Below are 17,095 nucleotides of genomic sequence, written 5' to 3'. Positions count from 1 at the left end.
GGCAACAATGTTGCTGCTGCCCTGACTCAATTTGTACGCTTCATCAATAAAAATAACTTGCAAAGCGCCGCTGAATAAATGGGGGAAAAAGAGAAATGGGGGAGGGGAGGAGTGGTGTCCAAGTAGTGGAGTAGGGAAGAAAGGAGAATAGCAGACAGTGTGTCTCGTTTGGAAGCTGGCGGCATTTTTGTGTGGGCTGGAATCGGAATCGCTATAGAATCACTATGGAATGGAATGGGTTGGACGATTGGACAGATGGATGGATGGTTGGATACCCGCTCGTATACGTATGCCGACTATGCTGCGTATGCGCGAGGTCAAGATGAAGTCACGCTTGCGGCATGCATAAAGAGCTGGTACAGTGAAAACGATCACTGAACAAACATGGCAAATCACCGTGATTCAAAATCGATCGAAATGGCCCGAAGGTGTTTAGCAAAAACAGCGATAAATACAGTTTCGATTAAGGTACAGCTTGGGTGTTCTAGCTTGAATACTTGTTAATAATTATATTCAATTGTATTCAATAAATTGTATTCAATATGTTCCGAGCCCTAATCTCCACTGTTTTTCTTGTCGATCACACACATTTAACCCTATGGAGGCATACTCCGCAATTAACCCCCCATCGGCAGGCAGACAGCAACAACTTTTGTCAACACCCACAGAAAAGAATCGGCTTTGAAACGGAATAAAGCCCGCAACTTCAATGCTGCTCCAATTACACGAGAGGCGAACAGGGCGTGGCATATGCCACATGAAGGGGGGCGCGGGGGTCGGCAGTGTCCAGAGTCGAGAGTCGGCTCCGTGTCTTTGATGCTGATTGAAGTTGTCAGTCAGTCGGTGGTGCCGCCTTGAAGCGCGAGCGACACGTAATATAAACAAAATGCAAAAAGGAACCCCCCTACCAACAAAAAAAAAAAAATCCAAAAAAGTTGGCCAAAAAGAAAGGAATACGAGAGAGCCTATGCAGGGGATTTCAGAGGGCGGTGGTGGGGTCCTGGGGGATTGTGGGCGAGGTAAACAGGCCAAAAACACAAAGGCATGCGAAATGGGCATGTCAGTCACTCAGACTACAGACAGACTACACTGACCAAAATCTATTCTGACCTGGGCTATTTAATTTCATAGAGAAACTATTACCACTTTAAATGGTACAAACTTTAAAAATATTATATAAATGTTAATATAGGGGGTGTAAATGTCATATTTTTCCCAAAAAGTAAATAACTGATTTGTTATTTTAAGGATAAAGAGGTCTTTCAATCAATACTTTTAAAGATATATTTTCAAAGGTAACATTCATATTTCTAATAAAAGTTTTCAAATATGAGTTTAAAATTCTATAAATCGAACATCCCTTACTCAAAGTTTTTTATAGGGCTAAACAGTTTTATTAGCAATGTCTGCATTACATAAACACACGTAAGACCTATTCTATATCTCAATGGCTCCCAATTTCATGTTATGCTTTCATCTTTTGATAGTGTTATTTCGAGTATTTGAAGTCTTTAATTTTGTTCAGTGCATGTCAGACTCGACCAGTCCGTCACTCACTCAACGTTCGTTATTTAGCCTGCTTGAAGCGGCCAGTGCCCATTGAGCGGGCCACACGCCCACTGCTCTGCCGACGCCCCCGCCCTCGTTCACCCCCTCACAACCCCCTACCTACGCCTTTATATTTTGGCATGCACAAAGCGCAAAAGGCAAACAAAAGAGCTCCGGAGTGGAGTGTTCACTGTACTTTGGTAATTCAATATGAGCGACGCTCTCTTTCCACCCGGTACCCTGCTGTGGCCAAAACAAAAGACCAAATGCCTTTGAGCCCTTTCCACATTGGTCACCAGAGGTTAATGAATGCATTTAAAAATCTGTTTTTGTTCAAAGGGATTCGAAGGGAGCGCAAACTCAATTAAATAATTTATTTAAACTGACTTAAAAGTGACAGAGTTCAATAACTTTGGGATATAGAGCGATAACATTGATAAGATTAAACGAATATGAAGAGTAGACTAACATCAACTATTCGTTCAAAGTCAGTAAATGTATTTATGGCAAATTATTAAAAAGTAAATTCAATTATCTTGTAACAGATATAATTTATGCGTATTTAAACACTATGAAAAATGTTTTAATATTACATTTATCAACAAATGTTTGTTTACAATTCCAAGAGTTTTCCTAATTCGCTGACTTCTCAATCAGGGACATTACCGAATCGATTGACATTCATCGTCAAGATCACACATCGCACTTAAGAGGCAGCGAGTCAAATAAATAATTCAAAGACAGCGATTAAATGCTAAGCCGCCAACAGTCAGATGCAGATGCAGATACATCAGTTAGAGATACAACTTCGGCGACAGCCAAAGATACATTTACGATGCCGGGTGGCAATGAATTTTGTGGTGTCGGGCAAACCTTTCGTGATGCATAAACGCGAGGAGGAAGTTGGTTAAACTGAGACATTAGCAACAAAATGCAGCTACTTCCAGTTGTTGTATCTGTATCTTGTGGATGTGCTGCACTTGCTAGTTTCAGTTACCGCTGCCATATTTGGCAGCACAGCATTTGGTGCGGAGCAATTAAAATTACAAAAGCATTTAGAACTCGGCTTCGTTTGTCGGCATCGGTGTCTCTGAAGAACGCTGTTTGTTGCCTGACTGGCTGCACACGATTATTTTCCATTTAATTAATTTATAGCAAAGGCAACATGGAATATAATTGCCCCCGGCACGATGCCGCAAGTCGTTTGACGAGACGTGGTCGTGGGGAATCAGTTTCAGATTCAGTTTCGATTTCAATTCCAGTGGCCCAGACATAGACAGACTTTCAGATGACGCGTGGGTCACACCCACGCCCCACGAAAATTATAGAACTCGGGTGATAATTAGACAGGGCCTTACATGCAGGTGATGCCACTTTGCGGTGACCTTCGTTGCCAAAGAGCCGGAATCTGCTTACCTGCAATGATAGATGAAAAAAATACGGATACATTAGTCACTCTTGTCGGAATATAATTTGCATACTTAAACCAGAAATCTAGAATCTACAATTCATCATCTTGTCAATCAGTTGTAATTAGTTGTTCTGAACTCGAATAATAAAGGTAATTGGTGGGTGAGGTAAGTTTCTATTTAACATAGTTTTAACAAAGAAAATTACGAAAAGAGATCAATTTATATATTATTGAATCGTTTTTTCCCAAAGTATTGTGTATTATTTAAAATTCAAAGTACTATATATAACATTTATATTATTAAAATAAAACAAATATACCCTTCGAATTTCTTTACTTCATTTTTAATTTCTATAAAACAAAAGCTTTCAATAAACAAAGAATTATTTATTTCAAAAATTTTCTTTTGAATAATAGAAAAAGCTAAATTTTTCATTTACGAGGGAAAATGGAAAATAAACTGCTTTTAAATTTTACATTAACCACTAATATTCGCAAAAAAAAATGGGTGTTGAATGTTTCAATGAATACTTTGACCATTGTTTGTTAATCCAAACAGCATAAACAAACTTAACCAAGATAAACCACAGTAATTTTGTAGTGCATAACTTAGCATTGAGTCAAAACTGAACCTCCTCTCCCTCAACATACAAAAAAAAAGAGAAAATCAACTACACGCCCCGAAAACAATCAGAACCAATTAACCGAAATTGAACAATCGGGCAATGAGCAATGAGCGAACGAATAAAGATTGGGGGCTGGAGTTGGGAGATCCGAGCTAATTGCCAATCGACAGAATGTTAACCCAGACAGCTTGACGACGCAGCAGGCGTGGGGCAAGTGGCGAAGGAGGGCTTGCATGCAACTCTGACTAATTTATGTGCGGAGTCGAGTTCGAGTTCGGACTTCAGGCCTGACCTCGCCGCACTGTAACTTCAACTTCGATTCAAATTCAAATACTATAACGGCTACACAGAAAAAAAAGCATACCCATCATTGTATTCAAATAATAATATAAATAGCAAATACCTGTTTGGATACGAATATTTGTAGGTAAACAAATAGTTATAGCAATTAGTAATATTACAACTATTAGCTTTACTAAGAAATGAAAATATTTGATAATATAACAATATAAATAATATGGGTTTCAGTTGGTTCAGTAATTTTCAACAACATTGATTTAATTCAGTATCATCTTGTAAAAATATCACACCCACTAAATATCAATATATTTTATATTAATTAGAAATAAAGATGTTACATTGATAATACTAAACTTTTAAATATCTAAAAGATATGTTGTATTGAAGTTGGTATCTGTATGATAGATGATTATAAAGAACTACGAATAATCCAAAACCGCAACAAATGTTGGCCTGTGTAACATCTGAAGTCAATGCCAGTCGGTTGCGCTTGGGCGCTTTTCTTGGCTTTCGGTTTTCCTTTTTTTTCCTCTGGGTTTCCTGCGTGGGTGTCGTTTCTTGGGTTTGGCTCCACTGGTCGTGCTCTCTAACTGTTTTTGCGCTGCTCGTGCCAAACCAAAAACAAAAAATATAGCCACACAAAAACAAGAACTCGTAGACAATTATAATTTGACGTTTTGATTTGGCACTGCACATGTGGCCAGAGGTTTTTGCATTGTTTTTCTTTAGGTTCGATTGTTTCTTTGGTGGCTGCAAATCCATGTCATTGACAGCTCGACCAGTCGAATGCATTTGAAAAGCGTTTCGCTTTGAAATATACGCGAGTGTTTAACTATTTGTTTGTCTTACTCTGTCGCTTTTTCGTGGCCAACACACGCTGAGTACAGAATTATGTTTCAAGGTTTTGGCAGAGAAACCAATACTTTTTGCAATGTGTGGGAGTAGCATATTTGAAAACTGAAGTAATTATAATTTAAATAAGCATTTTTATAAGCATTTAAAAATTGCAAACTTTTTCATCTGAAAAGTAACTACATTAAAATTTACTTTAATAATTCAAAAACGTTCACATGTTCTCACGGAATTCCTATATTATTAGTATTTTATTTTAGACGAAACCTAAAGAATGGTATTTCGTATCACCCATAAAAATGACTATTGAATCCCAGAAATTCAATTTAAAATTTTCCCGCTTTCCACTTTCGGTCTTACTTTTTTTTCTATTTTTAATAATAGACAGACAAAATCTCTTGGCAATTATGCATATTGTATTTTACGCTGTTCCTTTTGAATTGGCAGAGAGCGAGCCATCATCATTATTGGCCTAAGTCCAACCCGGTAATAAACTCCCCGTCCAAATCGGGCTGTCGCGTTGACAGTTGCAAATGTTGCACTCCCACCCCCTCCCACTTTGCGCCACCCCTTCTCCCTTTTTCACCCGCCGCTGGAACATCTGCACTTATTATATGTGTATTTTGTTCAGTTTTTGTATAAACTTCCGCATTTTGGGGGCGCGTTCATTCAAGAAGCCTTCGCCTCCTCTGGTTCCTTCTTTATCCTCCGATTCTACCTCCTTTTTAAAGGCCCCCATTTTCATATGTTTGCTTGGCTGGCCACAGATTTTTTCAAATGATAGAACCCGAGCCAATATTTACATGTACAGAGACACTGGCAGAAAGAGATGGCCAGAGATTGGGGGAAAAAGAGTGAAGAACAACGGGCAGACAATTTTCTAATGTTTGTGCTACAATTCCTCAAGCAAAAAGTGGCGGGGAAATACTGACACAAGTCGTGTTACTTGCGGCTGCTCCAAACTCATTCCGAGAAATGAAAAATTATACCAAAGAGTTAATTTTTTCGCCCCGCTTCTTGTCTATTTTTTTTTTGCGATTTCCCGCCAGGGAAATAAGCTGCCAGCAATGAGAGGCAAAAACAAGAAAGGAAAGCTAACTTCGGGCGGAGCCGAAGTTGAAATACCCTTGCAGAATATTCTGCAAATTATATTCTCCAAAATTATTCATATGATGCATTCTTAATAGTCATAAAAAATCCCAACTTCCTAACTTTAAAAACACGAAAGTTATGGTATTTCCAATCGTTCAGTTATGTATATGGCAGCTATATAATATAGTCGGCCGATCCTTATGAAATTTGATATGTCGGATTGATTGAGCAAAAATAAAACCTGTAGAAAATCCCAACTTCCTAACTTAACAAACACTAAAGTTATGGCATTTCCGATCAATCAGTTATATGGCAGCTATAAGATATAGTCGGCCGATCCTTATGAAATTTGGTAGGTCGGATTAATTGGCCAAATATAAAACCCATAGAAAATCCCAACTTCCTAACTTTACAAACACCAAAGTTATGGCATTTCCGATCAATCAGTTATATAGCAGCTATATGATATAGTCGGCCGATCCTTATGAAATTTGGTACGTCGGATTGATTGGCCAAATATAATACCCATAGAGAGTCCCAACTTCCTAACTTAACAAACAGCAGAGTTATGGCATTTCCGATCAATCAGTTATATGGCAGCTATAGGATATAGTCGGCCGATCCCGGCCGTTCCGACTTATATACTGCGTGCAAAGGAAAGAAGGGTGTGTGCAAAGTTTCAATTCGATATCTTTAAAACTGAGAGACTAGTTCGCGTAGAAACAGACAGACGGACAGACAGACGGACAGACGGACAGACGGACATGGCTATATCAACTCAGGAGGTGATCCTGATCAAGAATATATATACTTTATAGGGTCGGAGATGTCTCCTTCACTGCGTTGCACACTTTTGACCAAAATTATAATACCCTCTGCAAGGGTATAAAAAGGAGGTGGAGAGGAAAACTAGAGACAGAGACTTGAAGATGACGCGTACAAATGTGCGATTTAAATGAGGAGCAGGAGCCAACTTCAGATTTAGATTCAGCCTACAGCTGCCATGTGTCATGGAAGAAAGAGAAAGAAAACGGCACTGGAAAAATCTAAAATATTATTGAATGTGTTATCTTAAATTGCAGAATAATATATATGAATCTATCTACGTTTTAAGATTAAAAATCGTATGTTTCTTCTTTTGAGATTTTTACACAAACTAATAATAATCATTCCTTTTTAACTTTTTCTTACAAAGATAAACATTATTCTTACACACGACTTTAGTAGATTTAAAAGACTTTAATACTTGAACTGTCAGAAAGCTTAAATTTTATTAGAATATTGAAAAATTAGCATTTGATCTATCTAAAATATTATTGAATGTGTTATCTTAAATTGCAGAATAATATATATGAATCTATCTACGTTTTAAGATTAACAAGAAAGGAAAGCTAACTTCGGACGGAGCCGAAGTTGATATACCCTTGCAGAATATTCTGTAAATTATATTCTTCAAAATTATTCATATGATGTATTCTTAATACTCATAAAAAGTACCAACTTCCTAACTTTAAAAACACAAAAGTTATGGCATTTCCAATCGTTCAGTTATATGGCAGCTATAGGATATAGTCGGCCGATCCTTATGAAATTCGGTAGGTCAAATTGATTGGCCAAAAATAAGACCCAAAGAAAATCCCAACTTCCTAACTTTACAAACACCAAAGTTATGGCATTTCCGACCAATCAGTTATATGGCGGCTATAGGATATAGTCGGTAGGTAGGATTAATTGGCCAAAGATAAAACTCATAGAAAATCCCAACTTCCTAACTTAAAAAACACCAACGTTATGGCTTTTCCGATCGTTCAGTTATATGGCAGCTATATGATAGAGTGGCCTGATCCGGCTCGTTCCGACTTATATACTACCTGCAATAGAAAGACAACTTTTGGGAAAGTTTCAAGCAGATAGCTTTTAAACTGAAGGACTAGTTTGCGTAGAAACGGACGGACGGACAGACGGACGGACAGACGGACGGACAGACGGACAGACGGACAGACGGACATGGCTATATCGACTCTACTGGTGATGCTGATCAAGAATATATATACTTTATAGGGTCGGAAATGTCTCCTTCACTGCGTTGCAAACTTTTGACTGAAATTATAATACCCTCTGCAAGGGTATAAAAAATCGTATGTTTCTTCTTTTGAGATTTTTACACAAACTAATAATAATCATTCCTTTTTAACTTTTTCTTACAAAGATAAACATTATTCTTACACACGACTTTAGTAGATTTAAAAGACTTTAATACTTGAACTGTCAGAAAGCTTAAATTTTATTAGAATATTGAAAAATTAGCATTTGATCTATCCTTTTATCTTTAAGTGTTGGGAATCATGGAGAAATCAAGTCGGTAGCTTTAGCCTTTGGTGCTGCACTTGCCTTCGAGTGTTGCAATTAGCTGCAAACTGCAATCAGTTTTGCTTGAGAAGCCTGTGAGGCAAAAGTTTTTCTATGCCACACATCTCCATCAACTTGCAACTTTTCCTGCGCGCTTTTCCTTTTTTGATTTTTTTTCACCGTTCAGGTGCGTGACGTACATTTCAATTGGACAACGTCATTAGAAGGCGTTTTGCTGCTGCCACGCCCACCTGCCATAACCTTGCCAAAGAAAATGACAAATCTCTCGAACAGTCTGCTCGACATCAAAGAGGCCGCCACTTGTCTTTGACAGAAAATATGCCAAGCCCACCGGTCGAACTCAAGCCGCAATCTCAATCACCGCAGAGAAACGCGAGTGTTGCTGGTGGTGCACCGCCACCGCCACCGCAGAATCACTTGACCACATTCAAATCGAACTTTAAGCTTATTAATAATTATGACAATGCCATCGACAGCTCGCTCTTCTCAGGAATGTCACCGCAGTAACAGCCACCACGAGAAAATAGCAACAGCCACAATGGCGACGACTGCCCACGATCAAATCACTTGGCCCTGCTTTTTCACTGAGAAAAAAAGGAGGAATAAAATAAAGGGGCTTACGATAATAGCCCATGAATATCCTTGGTCTTTAGTTCGGGCTCTAACATAAACAAATATAATAAAAAGGGATTTAGTTAATTGTAAGATACAAAAGCTTCATGGAGATAAAATTTAATTTATGATTTAAAAAATCTGATCTAGAAAAAATATATTAATTGAATAATTTTTTTAAAAATTATATGGCAATCTTACATGCTTTTTGCAAGATGGTCAATATAAGGTCTTACTTCCGTTTCCTCTTTACGCTAAAAAGTTAATAGATATAACTTTCAAGCCAAAAAATAATTTGTCATAGTTTTTATATCAGTATTACAGTAGCAGATAAACCTTAAGCCAATCTTTCGTTTCAGTCATTCCCCGGCGATTATTTTATCACTTTCTTTTCTGATTTGGCGATTATTATAATTTTAGTTCCGCTTTAATTTTGCAGAGTGCATTTCGTGTCTGCAATCTGAGTCTGAGTCTGGCTTTGCGTTTGAGTTTGAGTTTGAGCAGTGGCGATTGTCACACGAACAGAGACAGAGACTTCGACTTTACTTCGAGTAAAGTACAATAAGTTTGCCGCTGTCGTTGATGTTGGTTTTGCTTTTGCTGTTGCTGTTGCAGTTGCTGTTTGTCCGTTGACCGCTTTTGATCGTGACCACCATTGTGGTTGCCGCCTCGTAAACACGTAAAAAAACACAAGACAAGGCCTGCGACGTGGCCAAGTTTATGCGACTGGGCATTTATAAAGTTTTCAACGCTTATTTACGATCTGATCGCCTGCGCCCCCACTTTCAGTTCACTTCACTCACCCACTTATCGATCGCAGATCTTGGGATCTCTGGATCTTTCTCTAATGCCAAGCGGTATAAAAAAGGGGGCGCTCAACCAAAACGCTCGGCTTAACTCGGCTCAAAAGCGCAGTAAAGGCAAACCTTACTTGTTTCCTCAGCTGCGGTTCAGCCAAGCGCTTCTTGACCTGCTGCAGCATTTTCCCCTCATATGAGCAGCTGTCAAAATGTCCAGGCCCGACCCAGGAAAACCCATCAGTGGATGCACTTCCTCATCGCCGTGGCACAGTTAGAAATAATGTTAAGTTTCAGGCGATTGCGTAGGGTGCAACGCATCAAGATCAAAGAAATTAGCATTTCATTTTTGCAGAGCGCAACTGTGCGATAAGTGCTGAGAACAAAAGGGTGGGGAAAGCTAGTTTAAATGATGGGTAGGAAAGGTTTCAAGGGGTTTATCCAGATGGAAAAGAGATAAGTTGTTTATATGAAGCGGAAATTATTGTAAAGCAAAAGGTTTTAAACTGACTTAAGATCATAAAAAGAGTTATGTGAATGTTTTTACGCACACCAATAATTATAAATATAAGATTTTACGAGCACTGCTCATATAGCTCCAAAAACTGATCTACAGTCTTTAAAATATATAAGTAGCTTAAAACCCAACATATCTATAAAGTATAGATCTCATTTAGGATACGTAGAATTAGAGAAATAAAATCAGTTTATAAACTGAAAATTTGTATGTGTTTCATTGACAGTCTTAACAGAATCAGATGGGGATGTTTTCATAATACCTGTAACTGAAATACAAAGATAATATGCAATTTCCAAATAATCAAGTAAGTAGCTTACAGAATTAATTTCTGCTTTAATGTATGGCAAACTGATTAATACTTCCAAGCGAAAACATTTTCATCTAACAATAGACGTTTAAGTAGATATTAAATGCTGATTGCTTCTCCTGTGGAAACCCCATCAAGACTTGCCCCCACCCACTGATTAGTGCCTTCGATTCTTTGCATTGTTCCAATTGTTGGCCCCTGACAGCTGCTGCACAATAGGAAAAGACCGCTGCTAAGCGGCTTAGAGTCAAGTGGAGTGCCGGACAATAGTTGGCTTAGAGCAAATGATCATCAGAATCCAGTGCTTAGAAGTACACTCTGAATGGTTAATTAAAATTGAGCTCAAATCGGTCGGGGGAGTTGGGAGTGGCCACCAAAGAACAACTTAATTAATGTTATTTATCGATGCAAAATATCTGCCTTCGACTAGAACCTGAACTTAAATCAAACCCCATTCCGCGGTAAATCAACTGGCTGTGCGGAAATGCTAATTAAAGTAAATAATAAAGGGGACTTCGGCCAAGGAATTGCAGTTGCAATTGCACTGCCCGTTTAATGGGGGGCAAAGGGAGGGGGAGTGAGTGGGGGCCAAATCACCCCCCCTCAGGGAGGCGACAGCGGTGGCGTCGTCTGTGATTAGCCGCCCAGAGAACAGTAATTTTCCTGGCGACGACGACGACGACAACGATGACGATGGACCAGCTCCGACCTGAAGCTCGTGGTGGACCATTCACCTGCTCATCATTAGGTGGGGCGTGTCCTTGAGCCTGCGGCGCTCTTGCCTCTTTTCTCGGGATCGCTTATGCGATGCCCTGCTATAATGAACTGCCATTGTCGTGTTGAACTCTAAAAGAAGCTAGCAAAAGAGCTATTTACACTGCAGAATAATTTTAAATGGAAGCAGACTTTTGTTCTTAATGGAAAGTGTATACGCCACATATATTTTAAGAAACTCCTCATGTAGATAATATTATATAAATTATTAGATATATAAAAAACGCCTCTAAAGACTCATTTAGCTTAAGCATTTTAAGGTACAGGCAACTAACATTTTCTTTGGGATTCAATCGAGTTTTCTGAATATTAATTGAGCTTAATAAAAATCTCAATTTTATATGCTTAATATTAATTTATAGTAACGACTTCTACTGTAACTACTGTATCCATTTCAATAAATTCTATTCTAATCCCTATTCACGATAATATACGTCACATTTTCTTTCAGTGCTAATTCTAGCCATTAGAGCTGAAGGCGTGGACTAGAATGGGCTGGATCGGGGCTGATATAGTGGAATATTGTAGATGGGGTGGAGAGGTAGCTCAAATTTGAATGCCGCCTTGGCGCCCAGAAAAGCTGGCGGCGGCGCGTGGCGCTCTCTCCATTTGGTGGGCGAGGGGGGAGGACTGGCGCCAATCTCTAAGTAGACGGACAATTTTGCTGGCCTTAACGGAGCTTCGCCGCTCCTCCCCCTTTCTCCGGGCTTCAGTCTTTTAGCGGAAATCGCCTGTCAATTTGGTCTGTACAGGAATTGTCGTGGCTCTTAAGATCAGGTTGGTAACTTCTGCTTCTTAGCGGCTTGAGCTGGTGGCAGGAAACGCGAATTGGGTTTCATGATCTGCTGATCCGATTGGAAATGCCAAACTGACACTTTTTGTTGGGCCTTGCAGCGTGTGAAAATCCTCCGACAACTTCCTCTTTCATTAATTAAAATCGATGGAAAAACCGATATGATAAATATTTAAGATCATCCGAGTTTCTTTGGTTTTTAGTTAATTAAAATAATTACTTTTTTTGGGTAGAAGTAAAAGAAGATATCAAAAATAAGTAGTGTTTTTTAATATTTTTGTATTTGGAAATGATTAAAATCTCAATGGTTTTGGTAAATATTTTCTTCAATTTGTGTACGGTATTTAATTAATTTAATAATGAAAAATAAAAATATTATCTGAGCATTTTAATGCTTAGGTTCCTACACAAAAATATTAAAAACAAAAATTTCTATATAAAAAAAAATATTATACTCCTCTATTAATTTTCTTTCCAGCTAAGATCTTGCTCCCACTTTTCCCGCTTCCATGGTATAGATCCTTCCTGCATTTTTGCTTTCTCCTACCCACCGTTTTATCATTACTGGCCAGAGATGATTATCGGGTCAAGTCAGTAATTAGTTTTCATGGCAAATATAACGAAGCCTAAGCAGTATGAACCAGATCGCGTCGTGTTGCAACAAATTAGCCCTTGCAGGCTGGAAAAAATGGAAAAGGCCAAGGAAAAGCGTCCGCTAATCCGCACCTTGCCGAACAAGGAAGTGGAAAACACACTCGGCTCGATCGGGTGTGGATGGCTCGCTTTTCTCTCCTTGCGCCCATTCAATGCTCCTACTTGGCAATTTAATATGAAATTGTTGGCCAACTCAACTCTCGGGCCGAAACTCTTTTTCTTTCGGGTGCTGATAGCCTTGTCTAAGTGCTGCCATCAGCAGAGGTTCTGCCTCCTGTAGTTGCTGCTGCTGCTGCTTTTGGCCGTCGATGATGATGTTGACGATGTTCTGGCCACTGCAAGTGCAACTGTTAGTGCAACTGCAACTGCAACTACCAGCAACTAGCAACTAGCAACTTGCAACTAGCAACGTGCAACTTGCAAGTGGCGAATGGCGACTGCCGGACTCCTGCTGCCTACTTTAGCTGGCTAGATAATTTCAATCATTAATTTTGATTATGAACAAGCGTGGCCGGGCTCGTGCTTGTGACCAAAGCAGGGGTAGCCTCTCGAAGGGAAAGAAAAACAGGTGGAGGAGGTCCAGAAGGAGAGCATGGGGTGGCCACTTCAACTTCTGCCACGCACGAGCTCTTAAAACATAGATGGCATAGTGGAACAAGACCTTTTTAGGACCAGTTAGGCAAAGTAATTTACTACAAATTCAAAACTATTCTTGAAAAACTGTCTTGACACATTTTAGGTATGATTTATACAACTCGTTTTTGTTTTTATCCTTATTAACTTGTAATTAACAAAAATACAATTTTTAATGAATCTGGTTTTATTATTGTCTATCAGTATTTTCAAAATATTAAAAAAAAAGTATTCTGCATATTTTTTTCTTTCAATATTTGTTTTACAATCATAGCTAGAGTGATGAAATATTTTTTAAAATTAATCATATTTCAGTCGGTTTTTGTTTGTAATTTATTGGTAGCAAGGTTGAATTTAAATTAAATAATTTGAAAATATTTAAAGATTTTGTTTTATATTTATGCTATAAATGTAAGGATCTCAATAATATTTTCTCTTTAATATCTCTTTATATTTAATATATAACTAATTTTCCTTTTAATTAGATTTATCCCACTGTAGGTTACTGGCCCGTTGCCATCGAAATGAGTTCATAAAACCAAGAGACGGAGGCTGCAGATGATGAGCACGGAGCAGGGGCAAGGGGCTATTGCTTTTGCTGTGGCGGGAGGCAGATTGGGTGGCTGCTGCTCCTTCTTATTCCTAGGCTGCTTTTCCCGCTGCTGGTGGCTCGTTTGCGAGTGAACGACACATCGTTGCTACCAGAAACTGAGGCATGGGGCATCGGGCATCGGGCATGTGGCATGTGGCAGGGTAGCAACATCAACAGCTAGCAAGGGGCACTCACACACTTGGGGTATAAGTATTGGGCAGATGCTGATAACTTGGCCGGTTCTCTGCGCATTTCTTTTTTCCAACTCACTGTACTGTTTTTCTATTTTTTCCTGTTTTTTTCCTCTTTTTGCAACTAGCCACGAAGTGAACAGGTGCTTTGGTGCCGGCCTGGTACTGTTGCCTCAGTCTGGGGGCCTGCAATCGATACATTTATTGCTTTTACCCCCTGTGTATCTCCACCTGATCCAAAATCGGGGGCTTACGGGCAACAACAACATGCTCCGGCATCATGACTGCCACTTGTGTCTGGTGAGTTGAGTCGATAAGGTGGGGTACACCATAAAAAATAGTTTTGTTGCATGATTGTAAATATATATAAATGAGGGTTTAACTATTTCTTTAAATAAGTCTTGTACTAATTATAACATAGAAGTCACTCTTTAATGCACTAAATTTATCTGTATGCTATTAACAGACCCAAAATGGCAACTTATTTTTAATAAGTATAAGTACTTATATTATAATTTCCTTACATAAACTACTTTTTTTTCAAGGTTAAATCAAAATAGATATCCTTTTTTTCGGTGTAGGGTAGCTCTCTAGCTATCTCTTTCTACAACTCAAAGGTCGATGTCGCTGCTTGTGTTTTTCCTATTTTTTACTTTAGCTTTTTACTTTTTTTGTAGCGCCAACCTTATCAAGCTTATGGAATGATTGTTTTTGTTTACAGCCCCACGCAATTTGCTTAGGTGCTGATAAGGTCCACCCTGCCTTCTACCCCACGCACTCTCCATCGTTTTTCGAGTGGAATATATAACAGAGAACTCAAAATCCATTGATTTTGTTCAATTCTTGGGAGCTTCTCTCACCATGGTGAAATCTACTGGACAAGAACAACCGCACATTGTTATCTTTGATTGACCGTTTTAAGTAGCGGTTTTTCTTGCCCACTCCCCCTAATTCTTCCACCCAGAAGCTCCTCTTTCTTTTGGTGGCCTCTTCCTTCTGCCATCGGCCATTTGAAGATTTTTGTCTGCTTTATTATAGAAATTTGTTGTAATTCACTGAGAGGCCACTTAAGATAAATCGCTAGAGATTGGGCTGGGAAAGGGGATGGAGAGTGGACTTAGGGGAAGGCGTGACCAGTGGCCAAAGCTACTGAAGTAGCCGCTGACATGGCAGAGCACAAGATCAGAGAACTTCAGATGGCTGAGAGATAGGAATCGGATGGAGAAAAAATGAAACATAGATGTAGAAGAGGAAATAGGTATATCCATAGATTAACTCTTCATATTGCAATCTCTATTGCTTTACTATGACTATAATTTTAAGTATTTAAACATAATCCTTATATAATTATAACTATTTTAGGATTTAGATTAAATTATTCCTTTTAGAAATCAAAAATATTTTTTAAATTTGAATTGCTTTATAAGAAACTATTTGTTTTTAAGCCCCAAAGTGATTAAAAGAAGAAAAGGCAAAAAGCGCTCAGTACAAATTTGATGACAGGGAAAAAGTTTTATTGCGAATTCCCACGAGATGTGCGAGGTTGAAATAAAGAAATGGTTGCGTACTTCTTGTTGATGAAGAAAGGCGCTTGGGGATATCATCCTTCAACCCATTTTCCTCCTTTTCACCCCAGAGATACAAATTAAAATTTGCCAAAAGATTAAGAGAAAGCCAGAGCGAGATGCGGAGCAAGGAAAAGGATTCCCAGCGAAGGACAAACAGTCCCTGGAGTGAAAAGCGACAACAAAGCAATGGGAGGAATGAGGAAAAGGATAGACAAAAAGAGTGTGACACAACGGAATGATGATTACCCAAAGGTAATATGAGGAATGGGACTCAAAGAGGGAGAAATGACAGAGAAAGGGTAACCAGAGGCGGACAAATGAAAATTCAAGCCAAGTTGATGAATATAGAACGGAAGTGGGCGGTGAAGGAAGCGCGGAAAACGGTTTTTCCACAAATGGAATGGAAATGAGAGCACCAACAGCAGCATAAGGTGAAGAAGTAGCGGGAAAACAAAGAGCATGCAAATGTAAAGTCAAGTTTCCAAGGCACAATAATACAAAAACAAGTTTCAAATAACAAGACCCAAGAAAATCCAGCTTTGTGGGTTGATTTGCGAATTCCAAAACAAAATAAATGTACCTATAGGAATGGCTAATAAATATATGTACTTAAATTTTAAATATAAAATATTTAACAATGATGGGACAGAAAAAGTTAATGTTTTCTGACAGATTGACCATAACTTTTTATTATATTGAACAAATATAAATCTATAAAATTACTCCTTTGAAATTGTTAACATTTAATAAACACTTTTAGTTTAGATAAATTCGAATACCATTTGAAAGGGTAAATAATCACCGTCAAAGGCAATAAGTAGAGCAAGCAGTAGAACTGAATGGAAACGAAACTGAAAGACAGACTGAATAGGACGTTGGAGGAGGAGTCACTAGAAGAATCAGTAGTAGGAGAAGAATCACCAGCAGTTGTACAAGGCAGACGCTGTGGCAGACGTGGATATATTGCCAGAGCCACAAGAACCGGCGAAGGGGCAAATCGGGGATGTAAAACTTGGCAAAGAGAAACCCCAAAAGCCTGACTGACAACAGAATGGTGAAAGATTGAGGGAGGGGATTCCCAGCAACAGATTTCTGCTTCTTATTTTTCCAATGATTTGAATGGAGCTCAAAAGCAACCAAAACAAAACGAAAACAACCGAAGGAAGCTGGGAAAAATAGATGATGAAGAGGCTACAAAAACAGAAAAATAAGACCGAAGCCGCATGCTGGAAAAAGTTTTCCTGGCTTTTTTTTTTTGGTCTGCTTTGGGGTAAACTTTTCCGCAGAAGAAATGGAAAACTTCAACTGAGCAAATGTTGAAATGCGGTTGTCATTCGGTCCCGAGAATTTTCCCCTAGCATTTTTCTATTCTTGAGCTGCTTTTATTGTTGCGACATTTGCAATGAAAAGCAATTAGAGGAGCCAAATTGTCAAGGGTCTTTCCACATTTAAATA

At 38.7% G+C, this 17,095-nt stretch overlaps 1 protein-coding gene across 1 annotated transcript in view; it reads right to left on the bottom strand.

Moving 5' to 3' along the window:
* Positions 1–17,095, bottom strand: part of LOC108053447 (putative uncharacterized protein DDB_G0271606) — a 96,641-nt gene that overhangs the window by 26,248 nt on the left and 53,298 nt on the right. The gene's annotated exons all lie outside the window — the stretch shown is intronic.

The sequence above is a fragment of the Drosophila rhopaloa genome, unplaced genomic scaffold (genome assembly GCF_018152115.1).
Source record: "Drosophila rhopaloa isolate 14029-0021.01 unplaced genomic scaffold, ASM1815211v1 contig_2, whole genome shotgun sequence".
Classification (NCBI taxonomy): domain Eukaryota; kingdom Metazoa; phylum Arthropoda; class Insecta; order Diptera; family Drosophilidae; genus Drosophila; species Drosophila rhopaloa.
The sequence above is the reverse complement of the archived record's forward strand: the minus strand, read 5'-3'. Positions and strand labels throughout refer to the sequence as shown.